This window comes from Macaca mulatta, chromosome 11, assembly GCF_049350105.2.
Source record: "Macaca mulatta isolate MMU2019108-1 chromosome 11, T2T-MMU8v2.0, whole genome shotgun sequence".
In the NCBI taxonomy this organism is placed as follows: domain Eukaryota; kingdom Metazoa; phylum Chordata; class Mammalia; order Primates; family Cercopithecidae; genus Macaca; species Macaca mulatta.
Window position 1 is genome coordinate 130,051,450 of NC_133416.1, and position 14,345 is coordinate 130,065,794.

General features: G+C 46.8%; 1 pseudogene; it reads left to right on the forward strand.

Moving 5' to 3' along the window:
- The first annotated feature begins 10,868 nt into the window (after positions 1-10,868).
- On the forward strand, positions 10,869-10,987 carry LOC114671238 (U2 spliceosomal RNA; annotated as a pseudogene).
- Positions 10,988-14,345: the final 3,358 nt, after the last annotated feature.

The following is a 14,345-nucleotide window of genomic DNA, read 5'->3' on the forward strand; positions in this document are numbered from 1 at the left end:
GTGGCACAATGTCAGCTCACTGCAACCTCCGTCTCCTGGGTTCAAGCTATTCTCCTGCCTCAGCCTCCCGAGTAGCTGGGATTACAGGTGCACACCATCATGCCCGGCTAATTTTTGTATTTTAGTAGAGGTGGAGTTTTGCCATGTTGGCCAGGCTGGTCTCAAACTCCTGACCTCAGGTGATCCACCCTCCTTAGCCTCCCAAAGTGCTGGGATTACAGGTGTGAGCCACCACGCCCAGCCAAAATAAACTATTTTTCTATATACTCACAACACTCCTGACACCAAATGTATGGCGTTTCCACACCAAGCAACTCTCCACTTCTCTTTGGACACTGACTGGGTGTCCGACAATTCAATTCAAATCTGACACTGTCAGCCTGGAGTTAGCGTGAGATCCCACAAGTTAAAGGGTCTAGTTCGAAGACGGCTTCCATCCACTCCAGACCCCAGTCGCGAGTCCCAGGTTCTCGCTTGTACTTCTTTTTTTTTTTCTTTCCAGCTTTTGTTTTAGGTTCAGAGGGTGCATGTGCAGGTTGTTGCATGGGTGAGTAGCGTGCTGCCGATGTCTGGAGTACAGCTTGTTTCGTCACAGGGGTAGTGAGCCTAGTATCTCATAGGCAGTTTTCCGATCCTCGCCCCCCTCCCCCACTCCACCCTCCAATAGGCCCTGGTGTCTGTAGTTTTTTTCTTTGTGTCCACACGAACTCAAGGTTTAGCTCCCACTTATAAGTGAGAACAGGTTTCTGTTCCTGTGTTAGCTCACTTAGGATAATGGCCTCCAGCTCCATCCACGTTGCTGCAAAGGACATGTTTTATTCAGTCTTTTTTTTTTTTTTTTTTTTTTTTTTTTTTTTGAGGTGGAGTCTCTTGTCACCCAGGCTGGAGTGCAGTGGTACAATCACAGCTCACTTCAGCCTCAACCTCCCTGAACTGAAGCGATCCTCCCACCTTAGCCTTCCGAGTAGCTGGGACTACTGCATGCACCACCATGCTTGACTATTTTTTTTTCGTTTGTTTTTTTTTTTTTTTTGTAGAGACGGGGGTCTCACTATTTTTGCCCAAGCTGGTCTAGAACTCCTGGGCTCCAGTAATCCTTCCACCTTAGCTTTCCAAAGTGCTAGGATTACAGGCATGACCACCATGTCTGGCCGATTGTGTTCTTTTTTATGGCTGTGTAGTACTCCATGGTATATATGTACAGATTTTCTTTATCCAATATACCTGTACTTCCAACTGACCAGATATAAATCAAGAGTTCCCACAGCCCAATCCTCAGGTTCAGTAATTTGCTAGAATGGCTCACAAAACTTGGGAAAACACTTTACTTACATTTATTGGTTTGTCATAAAGAATGCAACTAAGAAACAGCCACGTGGAAAGAGATGCATGGAGGATACAGCATGGGGCGGGAGTGTCAGAGCTTCCGTGCACCCTCCGGTGTGTCCCTCTACCACTTCAATGAGTTCACCAACTCAGAAGCTCTCCGAACTCTGTCCTCTAGGGATTTTGTGGAGACTTCATTATGGAGGCGTGACTGATTAAATCACTGGCCACTGAGCCCAGTGGCTCATGCCTGTAATCCCAGCACTTTGGGAGGCCGAGACAGGTGGATCACTTGAGCCCAGGAGTTCAAGACCAGCCTGGGCAACATGGTGAAACCCCGTCTATACAAAAAGTACAAAAATTAGCTGGTGGTGTGCAGCTATAGTCCTAGCTACATGGGATGCTGAGGTGGGAGGATCACTTGAGCCTGGAGAATTCAAGGCTGCAGTGACCCGTGATCATGACATTGCACTCCAGCCTGGGTGACAGAGCAACACCTTGTCTCAAAATAAAACAGAACCATTGGCCATTGATGATTAAGTCAATCTCCAGCCCTTCTCCCCTCCCAGAGGTCAAGGGGTGGAGCTGATAGCTCCAATCCTGTGGCCAGGCCTCGGTCTTTGCAGGGATCAGCCCCTATGCTAAAGCTGTCAGGGGATTCCAGCTACCAGTCATCTCATCGGCGTATTAAAAGACAATCACCACACTCTGGGGATTTCAAGGGTCTTCAAAGCTGTTGTGTCAGGAACCAGAGACTAAGAATAAAAATAATCGCAAAGGATGTTCCCCTATCCTCAGGAAATTGCGAGGGTTTTAGGGGCTCTGTGTTAGAAACCAAGGGCAGAGATCAAATATATATTTCTCCTGTCGCACTCCCCTTCTCCCTCGCCCCAGTGAGATGAGACCTTCAGAGCACTTTCGCTTCCCCTCTCTTCTATTTCCCCTGCCCCATGTTCCCTGAGAGACTCATGAAACACATCTATTCCCCACTCCACTTTCTGAGGTTTTGGCTGGAATAATCTAGTATTTCTTATAATTTCCCTCACGGGATATCCGTTTGGTTTCAATAATCCTCTTTTCTAAGGGTCCTTCTCTATTACACAAATCCCAGTCTATCCTGTTCCATTTTGAGTTAAAATGTCAGCTGCCTGTGTTCTTTTTTTTTTTTTTTTTTTTTTGAGAGGGAGTCTCACTCTGTCACCCAGGTTGGAGTGTAGTGGCGCAGTCTTGGCTCACTGCAATCTCCACCTCCCGGGTTCAAGCGATTCTCCTGCCTCAGCCTCCCAAGTAGCTGGGATTACACGTGTGCACTACCACGCCTGACTAATTTTTGTATTTTTAGTAGAGACGGGTTTTGCCATGTTGGCCAAGCTGGTCTCGAACTCCTGACCTCAAGTGATTCGCCTGCCTCAGCCTCCCAAAGTGCTGGGATTACAGGTGTGAGCCACCGCACCCGGCCCTGCCTATGTTTTGAACATGGTTTTTGCTCTCTTTCTTTTTCCCTTTATTAAGTCTTCTTTTCAGGGTTGTTTGCAGCTTGATCAGGTCTTTTCCAAGTAGTGCCATCAGATGGAGGGTTCTCCAGGGTTATTCTCTCTGAATTTTCTTTTTTTTTTTTTTTGAGACCAGGGTCTTGCTCTGTTGCCCAGGCAGGAGTGTAGTGTCGCAATCATGGCTCACTGCAGCCTCGACCTTCTGGACTCAAGCAATTCTCTCACCTCAGCCCCCCAAGTAGCTGGGACTACAGCCACACCCTACCATGCCTGGCAAATTTTTTGGTATTTTTTATAGAAACAGGGTCTCACCATGTTGTCCAGGCTGGCCTCAAACTCCTGCACTCAAGTGATCCTCCCACCTCAGCCTCCCAGGGTGTTGGGATTACAAGCGACAGCCACTACACCTGGCCTGATTTCTTGAGTATCTTTGAAAATCTACCTGTTGGCTGGGCGCGGTGGCTCAAGCCTGTAATCCCAGCACTTTGGGAGGCCGAGACGGGTGGATCACGAGGTCAGGAGATCGAGACCATCCTGGATAACACGGTGAAACCCCGTCTCTACTAAGAAATACAAAAAACTAGCCGGGCGAGGTGGCGGGCGCCTGTAGTCCCAGCTACTCGGGAGGCTGAGGCCGGAGAATGGCGTGAACCCGGGAGGCGGAGCTTGCAGTGAGCTGAGATCCGGCCACTGCACTCCAGCCTGGGCTACAGAGCGAGACTCTGTCTCAAAAAAAAAAAAAGAAAAAAGAAAATCTACCTGTTGCTTCAATCAATGAAAAAAAATTTTTTTTTTTTTTTTTTGAGATGGAGTCTGGTTCTATTGCCCAGGCTAGAGTGCAGTGGTGCAATCTCAGCTCACTGCAACCTCTGCCTCCCAGGTTCAGGTGATTCTCCTCCCTCAGCCTCCTGAATAGCTGAGATTACAGGCACCTGCCACCATTCCCAGCTAATTTTTGTATTTTTAGTAGAGATGGGATTTCACAATGTTGGCCAGGCTGTTCTCGAACTCCTGGTTTCAAGTGATCCATCCGCCTCGGCCTCCCAAAGTGCTGGGGTTACAGGCATGAGCCATAGCGCCTGGCCAAAAAAAATGTTTTGAGAACAGAATAGGATTCTTGGACTGCTGTCCTTTCTCTCTCTTCTCTGTAGATAAGAAGTGGAGATTACTGTCATTTTTCAGTAATGCAGATGAAATCTGGTTCCAGTCTGAGATTTTTTCCTTCGTATCTTCTTTCTCTGCTTGACACTTGTAAACTCTTTTTTTTTTTTTTTTAATTTTTCTGAGTTTTTACCAGAACAGGCCTCCAGAAGAATCTTCTCAGTGCATCCAGGAGCTCAATGAGCTCTTTTAATCTGCAGTCTCAGGTCTTCATTAGTTTTGAGGAACTTTACTTCTATGATTTATCTGTTGCATCTTCTCATTTGAGAACCGCTATTATGTGCATATTAGTTCTTCAGGAGGAGCTATCCCCCCCTCTTATATTTTCTCACACGATCTCCATCTCTTTGTAATGTTGCTCTGTTTTGAGATATTTCTTGTGCTTTATCTCCCAGACTAATTTGAGTCTCAGTCGAGGCCCTATTGGCTTTTAATTCTTAACGGAATTTCTTAGAGCTAAGATAATCAGGTACTTTAGCTCTGAAAGGTCATTTCTTTCTTTTTTAATTTTCTTTGTTTGTTTGTTTATTTGTTTGTTTGTTTTTTGAGACAGAGTTTCACTCTTGTAGCCCAGGCTGGAGTGCAATGGTACGATCTCGGCTCGCTGCAACCTCCGCCTCCCAGGTCAAGCTATTCTCTTGCTCAGCCTCCGAGGTAGCTGGGATTACAGGTTCATGCCACCACGCCCGCTTAATTTTTGTATGTTTAGTAGAGACCAGGTTTCACCATGTTGGCCAGGCTGGTCTTGACCTCAGGTGATCCACCCGCCTCGGCCTCCCGAAGTGTTGGGATCACAGGCGTGAGCCACCGCGCCCAGCACGAAAGGCCATTTCTATGCTGTATTTGGATTTCCTTAAGGTCTCCTGCTTATTACTGTTTTTAGTTCAGAGATGCCGCTGTCTGCTTCAGCACTGTGGGTTCTGATTTCTCTATCGGCTCCTCCTGTGTCTGGGTGCTGGGGCCCCTTCAGTGGGGTGGTTAATCCTCTTGGTCAGTCACTTGGTCAGTCAAATCCGCTTGGTGATGCTTTCCTACATGGGTAAGTCCTCAGGTAGAAGCAGGCGGAACAGCCTCTGCTGCCATGGGCTTGGGACATAGGAGCTGGTAGAATTCTGTTGGGTCTCAGAAAGCAGTACCCCAAAATGAAGCCCTGATCTGCAGCCTCAGAAGCAAAAGCTTTTCCCTGACCCTCCCCTGTCCTCCTGCCTCGAAGTCCCGCTCTTCCCCCGAGGCCAGCCGTAGAAGCTAGAATTCCTCTTCTCCAAGGCAGGTCATAGAAACCAGAACCCCTTTTCCCAAAGCCAGCCATAAAACCTAAACATATGACTCTAATTTCCCGTCCATCTTTCTGTGTCAAAACTGGCCATTGAAAAATGGCCCACCTTGTTTCACTGCGGCTCGTAAGACCCCGTTCCAGGGCGGGTCCTGCCCCACACGCTGAAGGAGGGAATTCTGCTCAGAGAAGCCAAGCAGAATCCAGGTGGACAGGCCTTGCCATCTCTTCACATGGATTCCCACTCAGTCCAGCCACATTAGGTGATTTTTTTTTTAGATGGAGTCTTGTTCTGTTGCCCAGTCTGGAGTGCAGTGGCGCAATCTCTGCTCACTGCAACCTCTGCCTCCCAGGTTCAAGAGATTCTCCTGCCTCAGCCTCCTGAGTAGCTGGGATTACAGGTGTGCGCCACCACGACCAGCTAATTTTTGTATTTTTTATTAGACACAGAGTTTCACCACGTTGGCCAGGCTGGTCTCGAACTCCTGACCTCAGGTGATCTGCCCGCCTCAGCCTCCCAAAGTGCTGGGACTACAGGTGTGAGCCACCACGCCCGACCTAGGTCATACTCCTTTTGTCCAGTTATATTTCTACACAGCTGTCCATAGTTTGTTAAACATAAGCATAAAAATAGACAATTTCCCCTGTATCTTTTGGTCTTCATTCAAAAGGCCTCTGTATCTATAAGTTAAATAAATTTATATGCCTTTTCTCCTATTAATTTGCCTTTTGTGAGTTGACTTTTCAGAGGACCCACATTTTGGTGTGGCGAGCGGGGTCACCAAAGCTGCTCTGCTCTCCTGGAAGCCACAGAAAAGGGAACCCAGGAATGAGATCAGCTGGCAAAAGGGCAAGAATTTCTTACCAGTTAGGGTCCCAGCCTCTCTCTCTGTGCAGTATCATTGAGTGAATGGTAAAAATCACTGTTTATCACTTCTGCAAGGTTTTCATTAATGGGAGTAAAATATTTGTGGGTGGCTAGTCTTGATATCTGGTGTGCCTTTCCCTCCCTCCCTCCTTTCCTTCCTTCCTTCCTTTTCTTTTTTTTTTTTTTCAGAGTCTTGCTGTGTTGCCCAGGCTGGAGTGCAGTGGCACATTCTCGGCTCTCTGCAACCTCCCCTCCCAGGCTCAAGCAATTCTCATGCCTCAGCCTCCAGGGTAGCTGGGATTACAGGCTTGTGCCGCCACACACAGCAAATTTTTTTTTTTTTGTATTTTTAGTAGAAGTAGGGTTTCGCTATGTGGTCCAGGCTGGTCTCAAACTCCTGGCCTCCAGTGAGCTGCCCACCTTGGCCCCCCAAAGTGTTGGGATTACAGGTGTGAGCCACCATGCCCAGCCTGGTGTGCCTTTTCTTCTTTTTTTTAGAGTCGAGGTCTCACTCTGTCACCAGGCTGAATTGGTGTGATCACAGCTCACTGCAGCCTCAAAATCCTGAGCTCAAGCAATCCTCCTGCCTCAGCCTCCTAAGGAGCTGGGACTACAGGTGTGTGCCACCATGCCTGGCTAATTTTATTTTTGTTTCTTTGTAGAGATGAGATCTCCCTATGTTGCCCAGGCTAGTCTAGATTGGAACTCATGGGCTCAAGGGATCCTCTTGACTTGGCCTCCCAAAGAGCTGGGATTATAGGTGTGAGGCACTGCACCTGGTCCCATGGTTTTTTGCTTGCTTTACCTATCTATTGGTGCATAACAAATTAGCTCAAGCTATAATAGCCTAAACCATCTCTGATGGTTTCCAGGAGTCAGGAATTCAGGTCTCTGCTATACATGTCTGGGACCTCAGCTGGAAGACCCAAAGGCTGGGGCTGGGGTCATCTGAAGGCACAGTCATGTACAGGTCCAGCTGTCAGGATGGTTTCATAATTTATGGTTTTCAGCGAACAGTGAAACACAGGGCCCTGGTTAAGAAACGATGAAGAATGTATTGGGGGTAGAGATGGAGAGTGATTTGTAATGGAAATGGAATGTAGTGATGTTTGCACAATTCTGTGAACAAACCATTGAATGGTTCACTTTCAATGGGTGAATTTTATAATATATGCATTATATCTCAATAAAGCTGTTTACAGATTACGAAGAATTTCGAAATGGTGATAGCAGAGAATTTAAATGGGCCGGGGACCTTCTTAGCACACGGCTCTGTGCCTGATACTAGGCCACACGTCTGTGAAGACTGCCCACTGCTGTCAGCTGAGGGCCTAGTTCAGAGTATCAACCAGAGCAGCCCCACAGTCTCCCCAGGCGCTCTGGGCTTCCTCCCAGCATGTCGGCCAAAACAGAGAGAGAGAGACAGAGACAGAGAAGCTAGTACCTTTTTTTAAATTTTTTTATTTTTTTATTTTTTTTTATTATTATACTTTAAGTTCTAGGGTACATGTGCATAACGTGCAGGTTTGTTACATATGTATACTTGTGCCATGTTGGCGTGCTGCACCCATCAACTCGTCAGCACCCATCAACTCGTCATTTATATCAGGTATAACTCCCAATGCAATCCCTCCCCCCTCCCCCCTCCCCGTGATAGGCCCCGGTGTGTGATGTTCCCCTTCCCGAGTCCAAGTAATCTCATTGTTCAGTTCCCACCTATGAGTGAGAACATGCGGTGTTTGGTTTTCTGTTCTTGCGATAGTTTGCTGAGAATGATGGTTTCCAGCTGCATCCATGTCCCTACAAAGGATACAAACTCATCCTTTTTTATGGCTGCATAGTATTCCATGGTGTATATGTGCCACATTTTCTTAATCCAGTCTGTCACTGATGGACATTTGGGTTGATTCCAAGTCTTTGCTATTGTGAATAGTGCCGCAATAAACATACGTGTGCATGTGTCTTTATAGCAGCATGATTTATAATCCTTTGGGTATATACCCAGTAATGGGATGGCTGGGTCATATGGTACTTCTAGTTCTAGATCTTTGAGGAATCGCCATACTGTTTTCCATAATGGTTGAACTAGTTTACAATCCCACCAACAGTGTAAAAGTGTTCCTATTTCTCCACATCCTCTCCAGCACCTGTTGTTTCCTGACTTTTTAATGATGGCCATTCTAACTGGTGTGAGATGGTATCTCATTGTGGTTTTGATTTGCATTTGTCTGATGGCCAGTGATGATGAGCATTTTTTCATGTGTCTGTTGGCTGTATGCATGTCTTCTTTCGAGAACTGTCTGTTCATATCCTTTGCCCACTTTTTGATGGGGTTGTTTGTTTTTTTCTTGTAAATTTGTTTGAGTTCTTTGTAGGTTCTGGATATTAGCCCTTTGTCAGATGAGTAGATTGCGAAAATTTTCTCCCATTCTGTAGGTTGCCTGTTCACTCTGATGGTAGTTTCTTTTGCTGTGCAGAAGCTCTTTAGTTTAATTAGATCCCATTTGTCCATTTTGGCTTTTGTTGCCGTTGCTTTTGGTGTTTTAGACATGAAGTCCTTGCCCATGCCTATGTCCTGAATGGTATTACCTAGGTTTTCTTCTAGGGTTTTTATGGTATTAGGTCTAACATTTAAGTCTCTAATCCATCTTGAATTAATTTTCGTATAAGGAGTAAGGAAAGGATCCAGTTTCAGCTTTCTACTTATGGCTAGCCAATTTTCCCAGTACCATTTATTAAACAGGGAATCCTTTCCCCATTTCTTGTTTTTCTGAGGTTTGTCAAAGATCAGATGGCTGTAGATGTGTGGTATTATTTCTGAGGACTCTGTTCTGTTCCATTGGTCTGTATCTCTGTTTTGGTACCAGTACCATGCTGTTTTGGTTACTGTAGCCTTGTAGTATAGTATAGAACATACCATGCTCATGGATAGGGAGAATCAATATTGTGAAAATGGCCATACTGCCCAAGGTAATTTATAGATTCAATGCCATCCCCATCAAGCTACCAATGAGTTTCTTCACAGAATTGGAAAAAACTGTTTTAAAGTTCATATGGAACCAAAAAAGAGCCCACATTGCCAAGACAATCCTAAGTCAAAAGAACAAAGCTGGAGGCATCACAGTATCCTTTTTTTTTGAAACAGGATCTCACTCTGTCACCCACGCTGGAGTACAATGGTGTAATTATGACTCACTGTAGCCTTGAACTCCTGGGCTCAAGCGATCCTCCCACCTCAGCCTGCTGAGTAGCTGGGTCCACAGGCACTCACCACCACGCCCGGCTAATTTTTTAATTTTTACTTTTCATAGAGGCAGGGTCTCCTTGTGTGGGCCAGGCTGGTGTTGAACTTCGGGGCTCAAGTGATCCTCCCACCTTGACCTCCCAAAGTGCTGGGATTCCAGGCATGAGCCCCAGTGTCCAGTCCCCTACCCCTTTTATGCCCAGCTTTTAAAGTCACATAATATCATTTCTACCACATTTTACTCATTAAAAGAAAGTCACTAAGTCTGGCCTGCATTCAAGGGGGAAGGAAATTAGACTCTGTCTTTTGAAGAGAGGAGTTTCAAAGAAATTATTGATATATTTGAAACTACCACATTGGTCTTCATGTCTAGGCTAAGTGATGTTTCGTGGTCTCCTGCCCAGCACATAGGAGACAAAGTCCCATGTGAATTTTCTTGCCAGGCCCCAACAGAAACCAAGGCTGCATTTACACTGTGGCACCCAACTCCGGAAGAACAAGCAGGCTAAAACCAGATGGGGAAGGAAGTCTTGTTTCAGGCATTTTTTCCTCCCATCTAAATTCCCCTTTTGTAATTTTTTTTTTTTTTTTTTTTTTTAGACGGAGTCTCGCTCTGTCACCCAGGCTGGAGTGCAGTGGCACAATCTCGGCTCACTGCAAGCTCTGCCTCCCGGGTTCATACCATTCTCTCGCCTCAGCCTCCTGAGTAGCTGGAACTATAGGCGCCCACCACCACATCTGGCTAATTTTTGTATTTTTAGTAGAGACGGGGTTTCACCATGTTGGCCAGGATGGTCTTGATCTCTTGACCTCGTGATCCGCCTGCCTCAGCCTCCCAAAGTGCTGGGATTACAGGTTTGAGGCACCGCGCCCAACCCCACTTCTGTAATTTTTCTAATCCTTTTGTGGCATTTCTTCATTTAAAAAAATAAATCATGACTCTAGAGATAGATCTACTGGTGTTTGCTGGGGGTGAGGAAAGGGATGAATGGGGAATGAATGATTGCCAGTGGGCACAGAGTTTCTTTTTGGGGTGATGAAAAAGTTCTGAAATTAGATAGTCATGGTGATTGTACAAGCTTGTGGATATACTAAAAATGAGTGAATAGTATACTTTAAAAGAGTGAATTTGGCCGGGCACAGTGGCTCACACTGGTAATCCCAGCACTTTGGGAGGCTGAGGTGGGAGGATTGCTTAAGCCTAGGAGTTTGAGACCAGTGGGCAACATAGCAAGACTGTACCTCAACAAAATTACAAAAATTAGTCAGGCGTGGTGGCGTGTGCCTGTCATCCCAGCTACTCAGGAGGCTGTCTCAACAAAATTACAAAAATTAGTCAGGCATGGTGGCGTGTGTCTGTAATCCCAGTTACTCAGGAGGCTGAGGCAGGAGAATCACTGGAGCCCGGGAGGCAGAGGCTGCAATGAGCCGTGATTGCACCACTGCACTCCAGCCTGGGTGACAGAGCAAGACCCTGTTTCAAAAAAAGAGAAAAGTGAATTTATTGCTTCTGGGCCTCTTGGCTAAGATCAAGTGTAGTATTTGCTTTTAGTAGTTGTCTGCTGTGGTCTGAATCTGTCCCCTCTTCCTCCCAAATTTACCTTTTGAAATCCTAACCCTTTATATGATAGGATTAGGAGGCAGGGCATTTGAGAGGTGATCGGGTCATCAGGGTGCAGCCCTTATGAATGGGATTCATGCCCTAATCCAAGAGGCCTCCAGAGAGCTCCCTTCTCCCTTGTGCTGTTTGAGAACATAGAGAGGAAATCTATGCACCAGGTGGCAGGTCCTCACCATCCTCCTCAGACGCTGAATCTGCTGCCGCCTTGATCTTGAACTTCCAGCTTCCACAACTGTGGGAATTGAACTATTGTTTATAAGCCACACAGTCCATGGTACTGTGTCACGGCAGTCCTGGCAGACTAAGACAGTGTCCTCGGCTGAATTGTGATTGAGAGCTCAATGGTATGGTCCTGGGGGAGCCGTGTGGTGTCTTGGTTTCTCAAAGAACCCCTCGGGTCGCTAGGACTCCGGTCCACATTTGAAGCCGTCTCTCGCCCAAGGACGCCTGGTCACCACGGCCAGCGTGCAGCCAGAAACCAGGGACCTCCCTGTGGCCACCAGAATTGGCGGATCCATCACTTGTGGGATTTCTCAGGCTTTGCTTTTGCAATTAGTTGGTTCTCCTCAATTGCATTCTGTTTCACTCCGCTGGTAATAGAGGACTGACCACAGGCAGTGGTGATGACAGGGGAAGTCTTGACTTAGCTCTTAGCGAGAGAAGCATGCAGGGTATTGGCAGAAGTTCGAATTGGTGAGCCCAGCCCTGTCCCTCTCAGACCCTCCAGGCATGTGTCTAAGAGAAAGTCTCCTGCATGTAAGAAAGTGTTCTACAGGCAAACATGACTTTTTCTTTTTTTTTTTTTTAATCATTTTGAGACAGTCTCACTCTGTCACCCAGGCTGGAGTGCAGTGGTGCAATCTTGGCTCACTGCAACCTCTGCCCCCTGGGTTCAAGCAATCCTTTTTTTTTCTGAGACAGAGTCTTGCTCTGTCACCCAGGCTGGAGTGCAGTGGTGCGATCTCGGCTCACTGCAAGCTCCGCCTCCCAGGTTCACGCCATTCTCCTGCCTCAGTCTCCCAAGTAGCTGGGACTATAGGCACCTGCCACTATGCCTGACTAATTTTTTGTATTTTTAGTAGAGACGGGGTTTCACCGTGTTAGCCAGGATGGTCTCGATCTCCTTACCTCGCCTTAGCCTCCCAAAGTGCTGGGATTACAGGCATGAGCCACCATGTCCGGCCTCAAACAATTCTTGTGCTCAGCTTCCTGCGTAGCTGGGATTACAGGCACGCACCACCACTCCTGGCTAATTGTTGTATTTTTAGTAGAGACAGGGTTTCACCATGTTGGCCAGGCTGGTCTTGAAATCCTGACCTCAAGTGATCCACCTGCCTCAGCCTCCCGAAGTGCTGGGATTACAGGCATGAGCCACCACCACGCCCAGCCCCAATTTTGCTTAAGGAGGAATTTTATAGTAGATGAATTAATATCTCAATGGAAAAAATATCAGAAGCTCCAAGAGCTGAAACAGTGGTAGGCCTCTCTCACTCTCTCTGGGTTCTCAGAACCCACCCAAAGAGTGGTCAAGCCAGAATTTCAACCCAGAGACATCTGATTCCAAAGGCCACTTTTCTTCACCTCTGCCAGCCAGAGAGTGAAGGTCATGTAGCCTGGGAGTGAAGGCCAGGCTGAGGGGTTTGAACTTTTTGTTGTTGTTGATAATTGAAGGGTTTTGAGACAGAAACGAAACATAATTCAGTTTTTGTTTTAGAAAGATGGAGCTGGGCATGGTAGCTCATGCCTGTAATCCCAGAACTTTGGGAGCCCAAGGCAGGGAGGATCACTTGAAGCCAGGAGCATGAGACCAGCCTGGCAATACCAGGAGACCCCATCTCTTAGAAAAAAATAAAAAAAGCAAAGAAAGATAATTCCTAGGAGCTTTATGTGAATATTCTTTGTTAGACATAATAACATAATATTGAGGAGAGTTTTTTCTCGGTTGGCTGTAATAATTTTTGCAGTTTTGTTTAAAAAATTTTTGCTACAGGCTGGGCACAGTGGCTCACACCTGTAATCCCAGCACTTTGGGAGGCCAAGGCGGGTGGGTCATTTGAGGTCAGGAGTTTGAAACCAGCCTGGCCAACATAATGAAAACCTGGATCTACTAAAAACAGAATAAAACAAAAACAAAAACAAACAAAAAAATTAGCCAGGTGTGGTGGTGCACGCCTGTAATCCCAGCTACTCGGGAGGCTGAAGCAGGAGAATCACTTGAACCCAGCAGGCAGAGGTTACAGTGAACCGGGATCATGCTGCTGCACTCCAGCCTGGGTGACAAAATGAGACTCCGTCTAAAAAAAATTTTTTTTGGCCGGGCGCGGTGGTTCACGCCTGTAATCCCAGCACTTCGGGAGGCCAAGGTGAGCAGATTACGAGGTCAAGAGATCGAGACCATCCTGGCCAACGTGATGAAACCCCGGGTATCTCTACTAAAAATACAAAAATTATGGCCGGGTGTGGTGGCTCACGCCTGTAATCCCAGCACTTTGGGAGGCCGAGGCAGGTGGATTACCTGAGGTCAGGAGTTCGAGACCAGCCTGACCAAAATGGAGAAACCCCATTTCTACTAAAAATACAAAATTAGCTGGGTATGGTGGCGCATACCTGTAATCCCAGCTACTCAGGAGGCTGAGGCAGGAGAATCGCTTGAACCCGGGAGGTGGAGGTTGCAGTGAGCTGAGAGATTGAGACTCTGTCTCAAAAAAAAAAAAAAAAAAAATATACACACACACACACACACACACACACACACACACACACACACACACACACATATACACCTCACGAACAGCAGGGGGAAATAAAAAATAATTTTTAAAAATTAATATTTTTTTTGCAGGGGAGACAGGGTCTCACTGTGTCTTCCAGGCCGGAGTGCAGTCATAGCTCACTGTGTCCTCAACCTCCTGAGCTCAAGCAATCCTCCCACCTCAGTCTCTCAAAGTGCTGAGATTATAGGCATGAGCCTGGCTGAAATCTCGACTGAAATATCAGTGTTCAGCCTCTATGGGAACCCTAGAGACAGTGTGATTTTTTTTTTTTTTTTTTTTTTGAGACGGAGTCTTGCTCTGTTGCCCAGGCTGGACTGCAGTGGCCGGATCTCAGCTCACTGCAAGCTCCGCCTCCCGGGTTTACGCCATTCTCCTGCCTCAGCCTCCCGAGCAGCTGGGACTACAGGCGCCCGCTACCTCGCCCGGCTAGATTTTTGTATTTTTTTAGTAGAGACGGGGTTTCACCGTGTTAGCCAGGATGGTCTCGATCTCCTGACCTCGTGATCCGCCCGTCTCGGCCTCCCAAAGTGCTGGGATTACAGGCTTGAGCCACCGCGCCCAGCCTTTTTTTTTTTTTTTTTTTTT